Below are 19,853 nucleotides of genomic sequence, written 5' to 3' on the forward strand. Positions count from 1 at the left end.
TTCGATTACACTAATATCGATATTTGTATTATTTCTGTTGTATTTTATTATGTATGTGTTATATGTTTTACTTAAGTAATTAAAATAAGTACTATTATATGTGTATTATATATATATATTACTAAATGTATTTATAAGTTAATTATATGTTTTAGTACCGGAGCGGGTTGTGGGTTTATAGGGGAATAGGGTGGGAAGTAATTTAATTATGTTAAATTGATTAATAATTAGTAGTTAATATTAATTAATTACAAATCTGCTAGAGCCTTCGAATGAGGGCCCCCTAACTTGTTTACATATCTTACCGCCAAAATGTTGTCCATCCTTAAGAGTACACAACATCTTCCCTGATCCTTGGCAAAACTCTTTACTGCAAACGAACCTGCCAACAACTCCAAATAGTTGATGTGTATTTCTTTCTCATGCCCTATCCATTTCCCACCTGTTGTCAGAGAGCCACATCTAGCTCCCCAACCCTGCAGACTGGCATCTGATTCTATTACTATATCCCCGCTTGGCCAGAAAATCGCCTTTCCTTTCCAAACTTCTAGATTCTCCAGCCACCACCTTAATTCCTCTCTTGTTTCCATATCCATCCGAACCTTCTGAGAATATCTTACTCCCTTTTTCAAATACATCGGTTTTAGTCTCTGGATAGCCCAATAATGTAAGGGAGCCAGGAAGATCGCCTGAATGGCGGCTGAAGGAGACCCAGAACTCTTGCTATCTGTCTCAAAGTTACCCATTTGCTTGCTAACATTCTCCTGATCTCCCTGCAAATTTTCATCACCTTTTCTATTGGTAACTTCAACACACAGTCCAATGTCCAAATATGAAAACCCAAGAAAACAGTCTCCTGACTGGGTTCCAAACATGGCTTCTTTCTGTTTACCACAAAACCCAAGTCCTCTATCACACAAACTGCCAATGTGAGGTGTTTTAGCTATCTCTTTGCTTTGAGACATAATCAGGATATTGTCTAATTAGATGATCAGCCTGACCCCTCTCGATCGCAACCAAGCTGCTATCGGTCTCATTATCTTTGTGAAGCACCATGGAACTGATGTTAAACCGAAGTGAAGGCTTTTGAATCTCCACATGGTTCCCTGCCATTGGAACTTCAAAAGGTCCCTCTGATTGAGGCAGACAGGGATGGTCAAATATGCACCCTTTAGATCTAGGCGGATTAACCAATCTCCTTTTCTGAATAGGTCCCTTAACATATAGCTACCCTCAATTTTGAAATGGTTGTACTCCACCCAATCGTTCAAATCCTTTAAGTTTATGACTGGCCTCATGCCCTTGTCCTTTTTCTCGACAAGAAATACATTGCTTACAAACCCTTGGGTGGATTCTGTTGCTAACTCTATGGCACCCTTCTTCACCAACTCCTGAACCTCCTGATCTACTAATTTTTCTTCCTCTCTTGCAAACCTTAAGGGAGGTGGACGCCTTACCTGGACTGATCTCTCTGCAAAATCTATTCGATAACTACTTACAGTAACACCCATGGATCGGAAGTAATCTCCTTCCATCTGTCTAAAAAATGGGCGAGTCGGCCACCCAATCTTTCTGGAATGGAAAAAAGGGTTGTTTGCCAAACATACCTTGATTTCTTGACCTCCTCTGTCCTCTAAATCAACTTCTTCCCACTGCCTTTGAGGGTGGAAACCGAGATTATAGTTTCCAGCTTGAAAAGTTCCAGGTCTGTACCCACAAGAGAAGGAGCTTTGTGAGATTCCAATGCCTCGGCCGGTGAATCGACCCGCATTCTCCCGGCTGTTCCAAAAACCTTTCTGATGTCCTTCTGGACTTTCTATATTGAATTAAAGGCTCCTTCATACTGAGCCATCTCTCTAATAAATGCCTCTCCAAAGAGGAAAGCATTTGCCTCCTGGCCGGATTCTTTCCCAGCTAGTTCTGCCAACTTTAGGTCTATCTTCATAAGTGGGCTCTTCCTACATTCAATACACAGGGATGCATTTGCGTTCCCCAACAAACAGACCGCTCTTTGCACCCACTGCCTTAAATTTAGAATATTAACAACAGATTCTTGCAGGTAAGCCTCTTCACAGAAGTCGAAAATCTTTGTCAAAGGCCCAAAGACATCAAGAAGGTGCTCCTGACACCTCTTCAGTCCCTCATTAAGTCTCCTTCTCAATTTATTTAGGAAGGTTAGCATTTTTGCATCTAATTCGGGTGTATAGGCCACCTTATTCGAAAGGAAGAGTCTTAGGCACTCCGATCGGAGTCTTGTCCTAACCTCCTTAGGTATTTGTCTTCTAATCCAATATTCGACTTATTGAGCCACATGCTTAGCCCATTGATGAGCCCATTGAGGAGAGAGAGGGTGTTGGATAGTACTGGGGTCAAACATAAGGTCACCCAAGGGATCTACGACTTGAACTAAAACCTGTTTCTCACTCCTCTCCTTTTTAACCTTCTTCCTCTTAACCTCTTCCTCCGAGGAATCAAAGTCTGAGGAACATGAAATTATGATATCCTCACTGCTGGAGGATTCATAGCAGGCAATAGCTATGCACTCCCTTTTAGCGGCCTTTATAGCCTTCTCACTCAACTCCTTATGAGTTGCTTTCCCAAAGCCTTTCTGATTAAAGGCCCCATTTCCTTTAGTGGTCTTCTCTTTCCCCAGATGTTTCCTCCTTTGGGTAACTTTTTTAGCACTTCCACTGGCCGAGGTATTACCAATCGCCTCCTCAACAGACCAGAACTGCACCTCATTTTGTCTCTCACCAAATCTCCCTTCCAACCTGTCCATACAATCATCCAGTTTCTTATCCAACTGAGGCGCCAAGGCAGAAACTGTCTTATCCACACTCTCCTGTACCTTAATCTCCATATTAGCTTCACTAGTCCTATTCTCTTGTACAGTCTCTAAAAATGATGAAGAGCATCAAAACTAGAACTAATCACCCTCAAAAATCTGCTACACTAGTACTCCACTATCTGCCTTGAAATTCCAATTCTAAAATGTTAACTTAAAGTACCAACCAAACAGCTGTTCAACTCTGACCCTGGCAAGCTGACTGAGGGAATACAATGGTAACTTGGGGTCTTTCAAAGCCCAAAAGATGGCTGTCCATTTATTATGTAAATGCCTTATTTTGAACCGACCTAAAATTCCCGTTGCGTCATGTGACGTTGTTAAGGTGACCTGGGGTCAGTCTTCAGTGCAAGCTGCTAAAGTACTTGTAGCTTAGAAGTAATTGCTGCAAAATCTTTGATAAAATAATCAGTTCCTCAAATGCTTGCTTTAGTAGAAATCCGAGCATGAGAATCTCCCGCTCGCGCTCGTTAGATTTAAATATGTGAAGTGAAAAGTGTCTTTCTTATTCAAGTTGAGCGCGAGGGGAATTCATCTGCTCGTGCTTGCAATGCCTTTTTCAAATGCCTTGCAGGGTATGGCACAAGAGCAATGACCGTGCCCTTGCATCTCCTCCCCGTCTCGAGCACTTTGGTCAAAGAAGACCGCATTCCCGAAACTGAACTATTCTTGAAGAATGAGAAGCTCGGTGAACCAAATCGAGTCTCTGCGGCATACCTCAAAGGTTCGGGCGGAGAGGGATCGAGGGCAACAATTGTGCTCTCCCGCTTAACCCTGACTCAAGGGCATTGACAAAACTAGACCAAGCTCCCGAAAACAATCATCCTGAATCTAAGGACTCTGCAAGAAGATTGAGATCCCCACTGAGTCCGTGATGTGCCCGCAAACAAAAGACTTAAAACAGACATACAGGCGCTCCGACAAGGTTAATACATCGATTTTTTAGTCCCCAAAGCAACAAATATCCTATATAGACAAGCATGTCACATATCATAGACAAACATGCCACATATCATATTATCAAACATACACCTATAGACCAACAATAGCCCTCAATACACCAAAAGGCAAACATAAAAAATGAGGTAAACTTATCCTGGCTATGAGCAGTAACGAAGAAGGAAGATAGCTGCCACACACAGGATTAAATAGACTTTAGAATGTTAAGATTACTATTCTAAGCTCTGTGCATCGTTTTGTAGTTGCTAGCTGCTGCTGTGAGTTGGCAATTAAAGAGATATGCATAATACTAGTCTCCGTGCCTTGCCATAAAATTAATTTCTTGTGTATTATATTGATGACCTACTTGTGTCATGAAAGACACAAAAGACATGTAAACAAGATGCAATTGCTCTTTTGAACCATCTGGCTGAAAAGGGACATAAGGTTTACCCAAGCAAGTTACACTACAGTCAGAATGAGGTCCTGCATTTAGGACACATCATTGAAAAGGGAATGAGAACATTTTCACAAGAAAGAATCACAATGATTTGAAAAATGAACCCTCCCCAAATGCAGAGAAAAGTCAGGTTGTTCCTGAGAATGGTGGGCTCTTGTAGACAGTGGATACCCAATTTTTCCCCAGTAGCCAAGCCTTTACCGAGGCTGACAGACAGGGATGTTTCCGATCTGCTTCCGTGGGACAACAAATGCTTAAAAGTGTTCTTAGAGCTGAGAGAAAGTTTCTGTTATGCATGGCACCGGGAACGCCTGATTACAGTAAGATGCTCATGTTGTTTTGCAGTGAGAGGAAGAGCTGCACTCTCTCAGTGCTTACTCAATTGCATAGAGACTCTCGGAGACCTGTGGCATATTTTGAAACTACTCTTGACCCTGTTGACACAGGACTGCCCGGCTGCCTGAAAGCGGTTGCAACGGTTGGTATCAGTATAGGGACAACCTAGAGCTTAGTGATGGGACATCCTCTTACAGTGATGGTTCTTCACGCTGGAAATTTTGCTCACTTGCTCTAAGACCCAATATTTGACAAACAGCAGACTTATAAAATATAAACAACTAATTCTTTCAGGTGAAAATGTAGTGTTAAAAGATGTCAAACTTTAAACATATATATATATTTTTTTTACAGTTCTTCAAAAGAACAAAAAGAAAACAACATGGAACAACCACAAAAACGCTGTTACAGTATGCATTTAAGTATGAGTCCAGCATGCCAAGTCCCAGTGGCAGATCAGCAACACAGTGAGGATAAGGGAAACTGAATTAAAGAGAGTAGAGAAGTGGGATGGGGGATGAGGGAGACAAGTCTCTCTGAGCCACAAACTCACACCATGGTCCCAAACACAGAGCACTCCATGGTGTCAGCACGGACAACTCTCCACATGGCTCTCAGCTCAAGAACCCAAACACAGACCCCTCCATGTCCAGACACTCCCATCCCAGCATCATCACCACCCAGATCCTGACCAACAGGTACCTCATCCTCATATCCCAGATTGTAGTAGCGCATCCAGTGGCCCCCCTCATTTTTGTTTACTTTTGGGGAAACCTTGTGCAGGAAGTTCCCTCTGTCTCTTCTACACTTCAAACATTCTGAGGACGCAGTCCTCCGCATCCTATGTAGTCTATCACACTCATAATAGACACAGTGGAGCTCCTTAAATTGCACGAGTCGCAGCCAGGACCTGATCGCCATCTCCCGGGGATGCATTAGGTCCACCACCCAATTAGGGCCATCCACTTCACGAAGTTCTATGTCCCATCGCTCTTGCAGTGTACCAAGGTTATCAGGAATATTGTTGTTAATAGATTTGTAGGGGTAGAACACCGCCTTAGCCTCAAGTTCCTCCATAATTAACCTTCCTTAAAGCGGGGCATATTCTGGTATGTCCACCTTGTTTAGCCCCTCAGCCATCCAGGCGTGATTGAAAGGAGCAAACATGAAATATTGGTTAGGATGAAGGACATAATCTCACTGCAGTGAGGTGAAAGGCATGAGGATTCTGCTCTCTAACACACACCCCACTTTTGTGATGTCAATGAGGTCTCACAGTTCCACGCAGCTTCTTATTTCTTTCATCATACCCCCTACCACAGAGGTTTTCCTTAGTAACTCTTGATGTCAATCCGGGTATTTTGGAAGCTCTATACCACACTCCTAGGGTCACCTGTGTTTCCAGCAACAACCTACCTCAGGCAGCACCTTCATATATAAAATGGAGGGCAAAGCGTGGCTGGAAGATTTCAAGCTCCTAATTCATCTACAGTGTTACAATTGCCTGCAAATGAAATTGATGGAGAAGAGGTTGAGCATGACTGTCTCGATGTTACAGATTTAAGCACCAAGACAAGACCTGATATGAAATCTGAAACCCTTGATGAACCCGACTATGTAATTTTTGTAGACGGCTCATGTTTAAGTGCCTGATTTAAATCTCGGTGGACAGGAGTAACCTGTGTAGAAGTGGCACTGACTTAGTCACTGTTAGAAACAGATATGCCGATGAAGTTGGTTGGTATTGTGCGACTGTGGCATGCACATTTAACGGACAATATACAAAAGAATCTTAAGTGGATAGCACTATTTCATGCTGTTGTCAATAGGTGATATGTGGGAAGAAATTGCACGCAGAAGTTTCAGAGGCAGAAAAGTAAGGATGGGTCAGATCAATATGTGTTAAAAATACCAATGACGGGGGCGTGGCTTCGGCAGCAATGGAGTAGGCTGTGTCTCCGACGAGCTCCGGTGCCCGCTGCCTGTTTGAGCTATCTTTAGCAGAGTCTGGGGGCTGCTCACCATTTTCGGGACTTGGGGAGGCCCCTGGCTAGGTGGGGTGCTGCGAGGGCGACAGAGGAACTCCAGTGGAGCTGTGGTGTGACGGCGGGATCCCGGCGGGCAGTCGCGCCCGCCATCTTGGCTGAGCGGCCGGCGATGGATTCTACCCCCCAGGCCCGGGGTGCTTCTGGACAGTGAATTTCGGCCGTGACCTGGTGGACTCTAAAAGGCGGCCCTGGCATGAGTTTTAATATTGTACTGCAACTCCAGAGCCGGTTGTACCCTGCAGCAGTCCTGACCGGTGGAGACCCCAGCGCCCGAGGCTGGAACCAGCATCGGTCTTAGAAACGGGCTCCCCTGTGAGAGACGGGGAGACTCGAGAGAACGGAGACCCGTGGTGCTGGCTGGTCTGGAGGTCGCGGAGTTGAAAGAGCGAGACGAGCTCGAAGCGACATCACAGCCGCCATTTTGAACACCCATCCGGCGTTGTGGTCACGAGTGGTGGCGGCGCCGCCTGATCGCGGAGCCCTGAGTGACCGGCACGGGGGCGGAGGTGAGCTGTGCCTGCTGGGGGCTGTGGAAGTTGGAGCTGGGCATGGAAGGCGCCCCCTCACCCCTGGTGTCTGTGGCGGCCTGGGTTTGGCGGGCTACGGTCTGTTATCCTGCGCCCCTCTGGGCTAGGGCCTTGCCTGGAAGCAGCGCTCTGCGAGGGAGTGCTGCGACCCTCCGGAGCGGGGGACACTGTGTGTCTTGGAGGCGGGAGGCCACGACGAACTGTCCCGGCTGGGGGCCCTGAGACTCGGCCTGTAAGGTGAGCTCTCCTCGAGGTAAGTGCGGGTCGGTCGGGGGCCCCTGGAGCCTGTGGTGGTCCTTTGCTAGCGGGCTGTACCCTGATGTAAGCTGCGACGCACCAGCTTGCTCGACTGGACCTTGCCTGACTACACCCTGACCTCCTGGCTGCCAGCTTGAAATTGGCGGGGGGTGCTGGGGCCCTGCAGACTTTTAGGCCTGCCGCTGGGTGCTGACTGATGGTGGACGGAGGTGCTGCCTGCCATTAGGGGCTGCCCCACGCACTGTGACTTGGGGAATTTGAACTCTGAGCGGTGGTGTGGGCCCTGGATTTTTTGGGTGGCGGAGCTGGCCGGGGGGATTTAAGGCACTGCTAGAACTGGTCCCTTGACGGTGGAGGTGGTCCTCATCCGGCTTGCTCGAGTGGGCCTCGGTGCATTGCTGTGGTGTTGGAGGCGTTGCTGCGCCCGGGGCCTTGCTTCTCCAACCTGTATCCCTGCCTGTTGCCTCTCTACCCCCGAGCACGGTGGATTGACCATTACTCTACACTGCTGGGCCCTGTCCTGTGCCTGTACTGCTCGTGCGCGCCCTTGGCGTGCCCTCCATCATGGATCTGTGGTGAGCGGGGGGCCCTGAACACTGGTCCCTGAGCTGCTGCCGCCTGGGGGATCTGGGGCTTTGCTGTATCGATAGGGGGGTGAGGAGACTTGCGGTGACGCAGCCCGGTGTGAAACCTCCTCCCATTGACTATCCCCTTGAGCCCCCGGGGCTGCACCCTCCTTGTACCTAGTGGCACGAGCTGATAACTTTCACCTGCAGGCCTGGCGATGACGAGATCCAAGGGAGGCAAACCGGACCTGGCGGCAACGGCGGCTAAAGACACGTCGGTGATGGCTATGTGGGGCAAGACTGGAGCGGCGGCGCCGACTGATGGCCCCTTGCAGACGGCTGCGGACTCGCCGCCAGTGACTCAGGCCTTTATGACCTCCTTCATGGCTGAGCTTAAGACGGAGATAGGCTCCTTACGCTCGGAAGTGCAATCATGCGTCAAGGAACTGCGCAAGGAGGTCACTGAGCTGGGCGACAGAGTGGACGGCATGGAGAAGCTAGTTGACGCGCGCACAGAAGACCAAGAGCGGCTGTGGCAGAGAGTGGCGGCCCTGGAAGAACAGAACATTGAACTACAGATTAAGCAGGAGGACCTTGAGAACAGAAGCCGCTGGAACAACCTCCGAATCCGAGGTGTTCCGCTTGACGAGGAGGGGACGGACATTCTGACCTACGTGGCGCAGCTCCTGCATGGGGTCTGGGGGGATGAGGACGCCTCCCCCCTGACTTTGGACCGTGCCCATCGGGTGTACGGACCAGCGGGCAGGGCGGGCCTCCTTCCGGACATCCTAACGCGGGTGCACTACTTTACGGAAAAAGAAGCCATCCTGAAAGCGGCACGGGACAAGCCCAATCTGACCTACGCAGGTCACAAAATACACATTTTCCAGGACCTGGCTCCAAACACCCTGCGCCGGCGGAGGGCTTTTCGGCCGGTGGCGGAGAAGTTGAGGAAGACAAACGCAGGGTCATCCGGTCCTACCAAGAGGCGGCGCAACTCCTCAAGATGCCGGAATCGCCGACCCGCAGCCCCTCACGATCGCGACAACAGGAGAGAGTCCCTGCTCGAACGGACTGGACCAAGGTTTGGCGGCATCGTCGCTCCCCTCCAGTAGATGAGGAATCCACATCGCAAGCTAAGCAGGACATCATAGCGCACATCCTCTCTCTTGAGAACGACCGGGATGGCCAGGCCTCAAATCCGTCTACCCCGTGATCTAGAACTCGTTGGGACATGCTCTTTCGTGGCTCTTGCCGCTGCTGTCGGGCGTTCCCATGGTCACTGACCTGCGATATGTGTTGGCCTGCTGACTGCACTGGCTCCCCTTGAGGTGCCTGGTCTCTTGCCCTCTGCTACTGTCGCCAGAAGAGACACCGATCTTCTAGTGGCGCGGATGGCCTCTGCTTCCGCGACGTCCTGGCCTGGCCTGCGCTTGGGGTTCCGCTGCCCTCGACTTCAACAGGCGCCCCCCCACCGCTGCCTCTCTGTGGTGGGCCTGGAACTATAGGGGGCCTGCCTGGATCACAGTGCCTGGTTTGCATTGAGGGACTGAGTGATGGCTGTTGTCTTGCCTGATTGCTCCGCCCAGCTGTATGAGCCCCTGACCCTTGTTCGAGCAGCGGGGCTACTGGGGTCGAGGTTTCCTGTGTCGCCTGTGCTGCCCCATAGGAAGTGACATTCCTGGGTGCGTCCAAACCCTTGAGTAGAGGATGCCCGGTGACTGGGGTAGTCCGAAATGGCCCTGTTGGCCTTTGTTGCCCTTGGTAGCTACAAGGCATGGTTGGCCTCCGATTGTTTCCACTTTCCCTCTTTTCCTCTCCTTCTCTCTCTTGCTTTTCTTTCTTTGGAACTCTTCCTTTTCCATTCCCTCTGGTTCGGTGGGTGGTGGGACAGGGATGGGGCGCCGGCTGTCACCTGGGTGGGATGGGCGGGAGGAGGGCTCTTCTGGTCACCTCTTCCTGCTCTGGTGGGAGCGGGAAATGTGGGCGGATCCTACTCACTACATGTTATGGCTGCAATTGTGCCTAGGACCCTGAAGGTTTTGTCCCTCAACGTTAAGGGTGTTAGGCTCCCACACAACCCACACACTGCAGGAACGAAGTATGTTCCAATCCACTTCCCCGACTCACTAGCCACTCACTTGATGTAACCCATGAGTAAGACAATGACCCAGAAAAGGGGGTGGAATTAGTAAAGACACCAAGCCTTCCACCCCTGTAGAGCGAAGCACCAATAAATCCCTCCTCCTCGCATCTGCACCTGCATGAACAGGGAAACAAAACACCTCACAATAACAACTCAGTCCCCACTCTATCATTGAAAACCATATCCAGCATGATACAACACATGGACTTACCAAAGTCAAATGCAGGCTTTGCTTCGAGGAGATATCAGTCCAAAAAGTAAACAACCCCAAGATAACTTCTCTTCGGTAAGGATTAGGGGACTGATTTTAGGGAAACAATACTCAGAGCTCTTTCGTGATGTTGCAGGGTAAAAAACAACATGTCATAGCATGCTGATATGAAGAAAAAACCCCTGCGCGGGCGGATATACTTCTGGGCACAAGAACCCGTAAACGGCAACAAACCCCGTCTCAGGGGAAAATCAGAGAGTACTTCCCGGGCTGGGATTAAACTCGCGGAATAACCGCAAACGTCATTTCTGCCCTAAAACGACATGGAGCGGTTGTTTTAGATTTCTGCACGGCAAGCGGACAGCGCAACACAGCGCATACCCTGGTACAGATTTTCGCCGTGCTCCGGGAAGGGAAAAAGGAATCAGGTCGTCCGTTGGCGAGGTAACCAGGAGCCCCTGAATACCCACCGCTCGATGGTAAAGCGGATGAACAGTGAGTCCAAAAACACACGAAACACAAAAAAGGGACAAGGAACTACAACTAACTAACTTACTAATAGAAGGGGAGAAAACGAAGGAAAAAGGGTTTTTTTTGGGACAGGAATAACAGTTCAGGAACTGGCTTCAAAAAGGAGGACAAAAAGGGACAGACCAGCAATCCCCACGAGCCCGTGAGGAACTGCAAACTTGAAACAGGAAACACAGGAACCAGGAAACCAGGAACCCATAGGTTAGCAATAACAAGCACCAACACTATGGTAGGACTAGCTTTTATGTGTCACTGGCGAGTCATGTGATAGCAAAGACATGGTCATCAATAGAGGACTGGGGACCGAATCCTAACAGTACCCCCCCCTATGACCCTCCCTACCGGCCGGGGCTTCCGGGGATGCTGTCTATGGAACAACCTCACTAAACAAGGCGCATGCACTCCCCCAGCCGGTTCCCATGTCCTGTCTTCCGGGGCATATCCCTTCCAATCCACCAGGTAGAACAACCGACCTCTCCTGTGCCGGGAATCAAGAATAGCCTGTACTTCAAACTCCTCCTGTCCATCCACCAACACAGGGGCAGGAGGGGGCAAAACCTGATCTGAGGGAACAAAGGGCTTCAGCAACGATGTGTGGAACACTGGGTGGATCTTATAATCCGCTGGCAACAAAAGCTTCAGAGCCACAGGATTGATCACCTGTACCACAGGAAAAGGACCTACATACCGGGGCTGTAACTTTCGTGACCCCTGCAGTCTCAAATTACGTGAAACCAACCATACTTGATCGCCCACCTTGTAAGCAGGGGCTGAGACCCTATGACGATCCGCCTGCACCTTCATCGCAGCCTTGGCTTCTTGCAGCCTACCCCTTGCCATTTCCCAGATGTCACTTAATCGCTTACACACCTCATCGATGGCTGGCATGTGCCCAGTGGGTTGGATAGCTAATGCTCTAGGATGATATCCCATAGAACAATAGAACGGTGTCATTCCCAGGGCAGTGTGTACACTATTGTTGTAGGCGAATTCCGCTATGGGTAAAGCCGTCACCCAATCGCACAACAGAAACGTAATCAAGCACCTCAAATATTGTTCCATTGTCTGGTTGGTGCGCTCCGTCTGCCCATCTGACTGAGGATGATACGCAGATGACAATCGTATATCCATCTTGAGCACCAGACAGAGCTCCGTCCAGAAATGGGACACAAATTGCGCCCCCCTATCTGATATTACAGTGGTAGGTAAACCATGTAACCTTACAACCGAGGTCATAAACTCCAAAGCCATCTCCTTTGCTGTCGGGATCTGTTTCAGTGGTATGAAATGCGCCATCTTAGTGAACAAATCCACCACCACAAAAATGGCGGTGAATCCGGGCACCGATGGAAGGTCAGTGACGAAGTCCATACTGACAGTATGCCACGGGGAGGGAGGAACCTCTAACGGCTGCAAAAGACCAGAAGGTGTACTATGTGAGGGCTTATTGATAGCACAAACCGGACAAGCTGACACATACCTCTGAATATCCTGTGCCACGGTCTCCCACCAAAACCACCTCAAGCATACCTCCTTTGTCTTACCCATTCCAGGATGCACAACCAAAGAGGAGGAGTGACACCACTCCACCACCTTCTCTCTCAATTCAAGTGGAACAAACAGCCTATCCCTATGATACAACAACCCATCCCGGAACACCACCTGAGACAGTTGTAACCATGGAGCCAGATCCATCTCGCGCAATTGGTCTTTCACAGTAGAAAAAACTCTTCCACCGAAGCCGCTCCGACTATCTTCCCACTGTCAATCATAGGTCTACTCTCCTTCACTGGTCTTACCTCATCTGGATCAATATGAATCCGGGACAGTGCGTCGGATTTTATCTGCTGAGCAGCGGGTCTGTATGTTATAATGAAATCATATTCGTTAAAAAACAAAACCCATCGCATCTGTCTAGGTGTCAATGCCCGAGCTGATCTAAAGAACTCCAGATTCTTATGGTCCGTATAGATCGTGATCGTATGTCTGGCCCCCCACAAATAGTGACACCATTCTTCGAAAGACAGTTTCACGGCTAACAACTCACGTTCCGCCACAGTATAATTGCGTTCGGCGGGCATCAACGTTTTGGAGAAGTAGGCAATGGGATGCATATGGCCCGTACCCTCTTCTCGTTGTGACAGTACACCACCCACCGCACCAGCTGATGCATTGGTCTCTACATAGAACGGCAAGGCAGGATCAGGATGGGCCAGCACAGGGGCGGACGTAAAGGTCTTCAGCAACAACCGGAAGGCACTCTGAGTCTCCAGGGACCACACAAAAGGGCCCCCCTTTCGCAACAATCGAGTCATGGGCGCCACAATATCAGAAAAACGAGCAATGAAATGCCGATAGAAATTGGTGAACCCTAAAAGGACCTGTATGTGCTTAACGGTGGATGGCACAGGCCAGGTCACGATCGCCTGTATCTTTTTAGGGTCCATGCGTATCCCATCTGCTGAAATCAAGAACCCCAAAATCTCCACCTCTACAGCATCAAAGTGGCACTTTTCGAGCTTGGCATATAACTGATGTTCCCTTAATTTCTGCAATACTTGTATCACATGCTTGTGGTGGTCAACTCCTGTCTCAGAATAGATAAGGATATCATCCAAATACACAATGACCGTTCTATCCAGGTACTCGCTCAGAACCTCGTTAATGAAATACTGGAATTCCGCTGGCGCATTGCAAAGGCCAAACGGCATCACACAGTATTCAAACAGACCATGTTTAGTTTTAAAAGCCGTCTTCCACTCATCCCCCGGCCGGGCACGGATCAAATGATAAGCTCCACGCAAGTCTAATTTAGTAAACACCGTGGCCTTACGGAGCTGGTCCAGCAACACGGGGATGAGCGGAAGAGGGTACCTGTTCTTCACAGTTGCCTTATTTAAGGTCCGGTAATCCACACAGGCCCTTAACGTCCCTTCCTTCTTGGGTATCAAAAAGATCGCTGAAGACACGGGCGAAGAGGAAGGACGGATAAACCCCAGTCCTAGTATCTCATCCAGATATTCCTTGAGGTGTTTTTCCTCAGGTTCGGATAGTGCGTAAATACGACTACATGGCAAAGGAACCCCTGCCTCTAGGTCGATCCTACAGTCAAAAGACCGATGTGGTGGTAAACTCTGGGCTCGACCCTTGTCAAAGACATCTTTGTAAGCCGCATACTGCACTGGGACCCCTCCTCCCTCTGTTGCTGTGCAGGACAACGAAGGGACCTTCTCACTGGCCTCACTATAACAATGTCTCAAACAATAATGTGAATCCAATGTCACCAAACGCTGCACCCAATCGATCCTGGGATTGTGTTCCTGAAGCCAAGGAACCCCTAACACCAGACCAAATGAGGGCGCATCAATCAAATCAAACACCTCCCGCTCCGAGTGTCCATTTTCACACAACAACCGCAAAGGCATTGTCTGTCGGGTGATGCAGCCAGATGACAATTCGGTCCCGTCTATTGCTCTTACCGGCTTCGGTTGCTTCTTGTATTGACAGGGAACACCCAACTTCTCTGCTAATGTTATATCAATAAAATTACCAGTGGCACCAGAATCCAATAGCACCGATACTGGTACTCTTCTTTGCACGGCCAACAAGAGATGGGCAGAAATGACAAAATGTCTGGGCGCCAAATCCACTGCCCCCAAAACCTCATACTGACCCCTTGAGTGCTCAGTAAGTTGGGACCTTCCTACCTGTACATATGCCACTTTTTTTCCATACCCTGCACCTGATGGTTTAACAGGACACTCCCTTGCAAAATGGCCTCCCTGTCCACAATAGAGACATAAATTTTTGTCTCTCCTTCTTTTCTTCTCCTATGGGGTCAAAGGCCCCTTTGCTCCCCCTATCTCCATTGGTTCCGGTGATGTCTTCTGCTCCCCAATGGGCTTTTTAACCTCTGGTTTCGTAAAGCTTCCCCGGGAAACCTGAAAACGTGCACGATCCCCACGTCGCTCTGAAAGCCTATGATTCAGTTTCACAACCATGTCTATGAACGCGGCACACTCCTCTGGAGGATCCACCACCTGCGACACCACATCCTTCAGATCTTCACTAAGACCCTGGTAGAACAATGAGGTCCGCTGTTCTGCTGGCCAATGAGTCTCAGATACCAACCGGTTGAAGGTCGCTATATACGTTAGTAGATCCTGTCTGCCTTGCCGTAACTTCAACAATTCGGAATCGCTGGCTTGCATAAAAGCATGCTTAGCAAACAACCCCCTCATCAACTCCTTGAAGGCCTCATAATCACGCAAGACCTGATCCCTGCCCTCCACCAAGGGTATAGCCCACTGGGCAGCAGTACCAGCCAAATACGAGAGAGTGAATACTACTTACGCAGCGTCATCGGGAAATGCACCAGGTCTACACATAAAATGTAGCTGGCACTGATTCATGAACATCCCGAACTTCGCACTGTCCCCATAAAACCGTTCAGGCGGAGCCAAGGGTACTGGAACGGGTGATGTCACAGTGATAGCTACGGGAGCCCCGCCTCCAGGATTGCTCTGTCCCGCCCCTCCATATTGAAACGTTGCAGGATGTATTATAGGGGCCTGACCCCTTGGTTGTATCTGTTCTCGCGCCCTCACAGCGCCCAATTCCTGTCTCAGCCCAACATTCTCCTTCCTTAATTCATGCACCTGGGCCTGTAAGGCTGCTAGGGCTCCCATTACATCCTGCATGGTAGGGGCATCAGTGCCCCCCCCGCCATATGACCTGTATCCACATCCATACTCGTCCGGGCAGTGTATTATAACGTGGGCTTGTTATTCTGTTAGGCTCCCACACAACCCACACACTGCAGGAACGAAGTATGTTCCAATCCACTTCCCCGACTCACTAGCCACTCACTTGATGTAACCCATGAGTAAGCCAATGACCCAGAAAAGGGGGTGGAATTAGTAGAGACACCAAGCCTTCCACCCCTGTAGAGCGAAGCACCAACAAATCCCTCCTCCTCGCATCTGCACCTGCATGAACAGGGAAACAAAACACCTCACAATAACAACTCAGTCCCCACTCTATCATTGAAAACCATATCCAGCATGATACAACACATGGACTTACCAAAGTCAAATGCAGGCTTTGCTTCGAGGAGATATCAGTCCAAAAAGTAAACAACCCCAAGATAACTTCTCTTGGGTAAGGATAAGGGGACTGATTTTAGGGAAACAATACTCGGAGCTCTTTCGTGATGTTGCAGGGTAAAAAACAACGTGTCATAGTATGCTGATATAAAGAAAAAACCCCTGCGCGGGCAGATATACTTCTGGGCACAAGAACCCGTAAACGGCAACAAACACCGTCTCAGGGGAAAATCAGAGAGTACTTCCCGGGCTGGGATTAAACTCGCGGAATAAACGCAAACGTCATTTCTGCCCTAAAACGACATGGAGCGGTTGTTTTAGATTTCTGCACGGCAAGCGGACAGCGCAACACAGCGCATACCCTTGTACAGATTTTCGCCGTGCTCCGGGAAGGGAAAAAGGAATCGGGTCGTCCGCTGGGGAGGTAACCAGGAGCCCCTGAATACCCACCGCTCGATTGTAAAGCGGATGAACAGTGAGTCCAAAAACACACGAAACACAAAAAAGGGACAAGGAACTACAACTAACTAACTTACTAATAGAAGGGGAGAAAACAAAGGAAAAAGGGGTTTTTTTGGGGACAGGAATAACAGCTCAGGAACTGGCTTCAAAAAGGAGGTCAAAAAGGGACAGACCAGCAATCCCCACGAGCCCGTGAGGAACTGCAAACGTGAAACAGGAAACACAGGAACCAGGAAACCAGGAACCCACAGGTTAGCAATAACAAGCACCAACACTATGGTAGGACTAGCTTTTATGTGTCACTGGTGAGGCATGTGATAGCAAAGACATGGTCATCAATAGAGGACTGGCGACCGAATCCTAACAAAGGGCCTCAACTTCCCTAACAAGCGCAAGCAGGTTTGGCGCTATCTCCTCCAACTGCAACCCAACATTATTTTCCTCCAGGAAACCCACCTACTGCAGGGGGACACACACCGCATGGCCCACCCCAAGTACCCTCTCCAGTTCTGGGCAGCTGCGGACACTAAAACTGCGGGGGTGGCCATACTATCCAGAGCTGGCTTCGGGCGGGGGGACTCCAGACCCTATAAGAGTGGGGATGGGCGCTTCCTCAAGGTCACAGTATATGCGGGGTGGGAAACCCCTGATGTTGTCGTGGTTAGGCCGCCTCAATGCTGTCAAAATGTTGGTTCTCCCCAAAATCCTCTACGTGTTCCAATGCCTCCCCCCTCCAATCCCGCTCCACTGCATACGAAGCTTACAATGCGAACTCACATCCGTTATCTGGGTGGTAAGCGATCACGTTTTTCCCAAAACATTCTTATGGCTCCACGTGACAGGGGAGGCCTGGCGTGCCCTAACCTGGTCCACTACTATTGGGCTGCGCACCTCCGATTTGTGATAGAGTGGGGGGTGAGAGAGAGTGAAAAAGGATGGCTACATATGGACAGGGCATCTGTCGCGCATTTGAATTCTCACTTCTGCCGCCGCCATCAGCACAGGCGTGCGCGCTCATCCACGCCCACCTGCTAGGCCACGCCCACTCGACCGCCTTCTTAAACGCTGACTTCTAGCGTATGGTCATTGACTCCTTGACCCAGTCCTGAGGCGGAAGCCGGGAGCTGGAGGTACTCGAAAAATTGCATTTGTGTGTTTTTAAAATCTATTGTGTGGTGTCACTTCCCCATTTACTTGCTGCTTTTAAGGCAAATACAGCTAATCTGCACGCAGCCGATCTGAACGCTGTCGCGCATTTGAATTCTCACTTCTGCCGCCACCATCAGCACAGGCGTGCGCGCTCAACCACGCCCACCTGCTAGGCCACGCCCACTCGACCGCCTTCTTAAACGCTGACTTCTAGCGTATGGTCATTGACTCCTTGACCCAGTCCTGAGGCGGAAGCCGGGAGCTGGAGGTACTCAAAAATTGCATTTGTGTGTTTTTAAAATCTATTGTGTGGTGTCACTTCCCCATTTACTTGTTGCTTTTAAGGCAAATACAGCTAATCTGCACGCAGCCGATCTGAACGCTGTCGCGCATTTGAATTCTCACTTCTGCCGCCGCCATCAGCACAGGCGTGCGCGCTCAACCACGCCCACCTGCTAGGCCACGCCCTCTTTCCACCGCTAGAAATGTGCATGTTTAGGAAGCGCAGCGGACGAGCGCAGCGGGAGCGCCGTTTGCGCGCTGATGGCGCGCCTAAGGCAAGCCCGTCTGCTCCCGTCCGCGCCAAGACCGCGACAGGCGCAGGAAACTCTGCCCTAAATACCCCACGTATCAGGTACCTCTCTAGTGACCTCCACCTTCTATGAGGTACCCATGACTGTTCCTGTCAACTGGACCTATCAAAGGTATCCGGCCTGACCTGCTGCATCCACTGCCGATGGTCATTCAACTTCTCCTCAGCGTACTCATCCCCTACCCCCTCCCTCCCCAAGGTCCCCCTGCCCCCTGTCAAGGGCGGGTTGATTAACGCGCGGTCGATGTGTAAGCCCAGCCAAGATATTCACGACCTCATCATAGACTCAGATTTGGACTGTCTTATGATCACAGAAACCTGGCTCACAGATGACAGCAACCCAGATATAGCGATTGCCCTCCCTCAAGGGTATTCCTTCCATAGACAGGATAGAATGAAAGGAAGAGGTGGAGGCGTTGCAATTATCCTGAAAAACACCTTCAACTGCCATACTTTCAGCTTAGACCCCCTAACAGACACAGAAGGCATGGGTTTCTCCATCAAACTCAGCCAATCCCTCTCTTTCACAGGTGGCTTGATTTACCGCCCTCCTGGTAATGCTTCCAAATTTCTTGATTCCCTTAGCGACTCCCTGGGACACTTGCTTCTTCATCACACACATTTTACCCTTTTAGGAGACTTTAATCTGCACCTGGAGTCCTCATCTGACTCACAAACTAATAGCTTCTCACAGATACTTGAAGTCTTTAACCTCCGACAAAATGTCGCTCTGCCTACCCATTCACTAGGTCACACCCTTGATGGTGTCTGTACTAATCTTCCCTCTCTCTCCACTCTGCCTCCCCTCCCACAGATATGGACAGATCAGAGCCTGGTTCCATTCCACATCACCAATAGTCACTCTCAAACTACCAAAAAAACCAACCCCCGTGGCGACTATTCGGTCAACTGGAAAACTGTCCAGGAAATCCTCACTCTTGAACCTATTTCTCAATCCCAGCTTCCCGCTCTATCTGGCAACATCGAAAGGGATGCCGACCTCTTCCATAACTGGGTAGCACAAGAAATTAAAAAACGGATCCCCACAAATCGCCCCGGCAGTACTCATAAGAAAACTAATAATGCCCCTTGGTTCACCCCTGACTTAGCCACCGCTCATCTACTATGCAGGAAAACTGAGCGTAAATGGCGCCGTACTTATGACAACGACGACCGTCTCGCCTACATCCTACAGAGGAAAAACTATCTCTCCAATATTAAATTGGCCAAGAGAATCTTCTACACAAAGGCCATCAAAGACGCTAGCCAGAAACAAAAAACTCTGTTTTCCATTGTAAAAACCTTCACTCAGCCCAAAGCCCACCAACCCGAAATCCCTCCTTCCCAAGATCTTTGCGATAAGATCTCGGATTACTTTGATGAAAAAATCGCCTCCATTCAAAGGAACTTCCCCCCTCCCCCAATCCCCCAAGGATCCCCTAGTCCTGACCAACCTGATCCCTCAGTTGGTAGTCTCAAAAATTTCACCCCTGTCACTTTGGCTCAGACCAGAGAAGCCATTCTATCCTGCAAATCCGGCTCCCCTTCCGACCCATGTCCCCCCAAGATCCTCCATCAAATAATAGACGTAGTCAACCCTACCATCAATAACATAGTCAACCTGTCACTCAGTTGCGGGTCTGTCCCTCTCATTTGGAAAAAGGGTGTCGTCAAACCA

Source organism: Lissotriton vulgaris, chromosome 1_1 (genome assembly GCF_964263255.1).
Source record: "Lissotriton vulgaris chromosome 1_1, aLisVul1.2, whole genome shotgun sequence".
NCBI lineage: Eukaryota > Metazoa > Chordata > Amphibia > Caudata > Salamandridae > Lissotriton > Lissotriton vulgaris.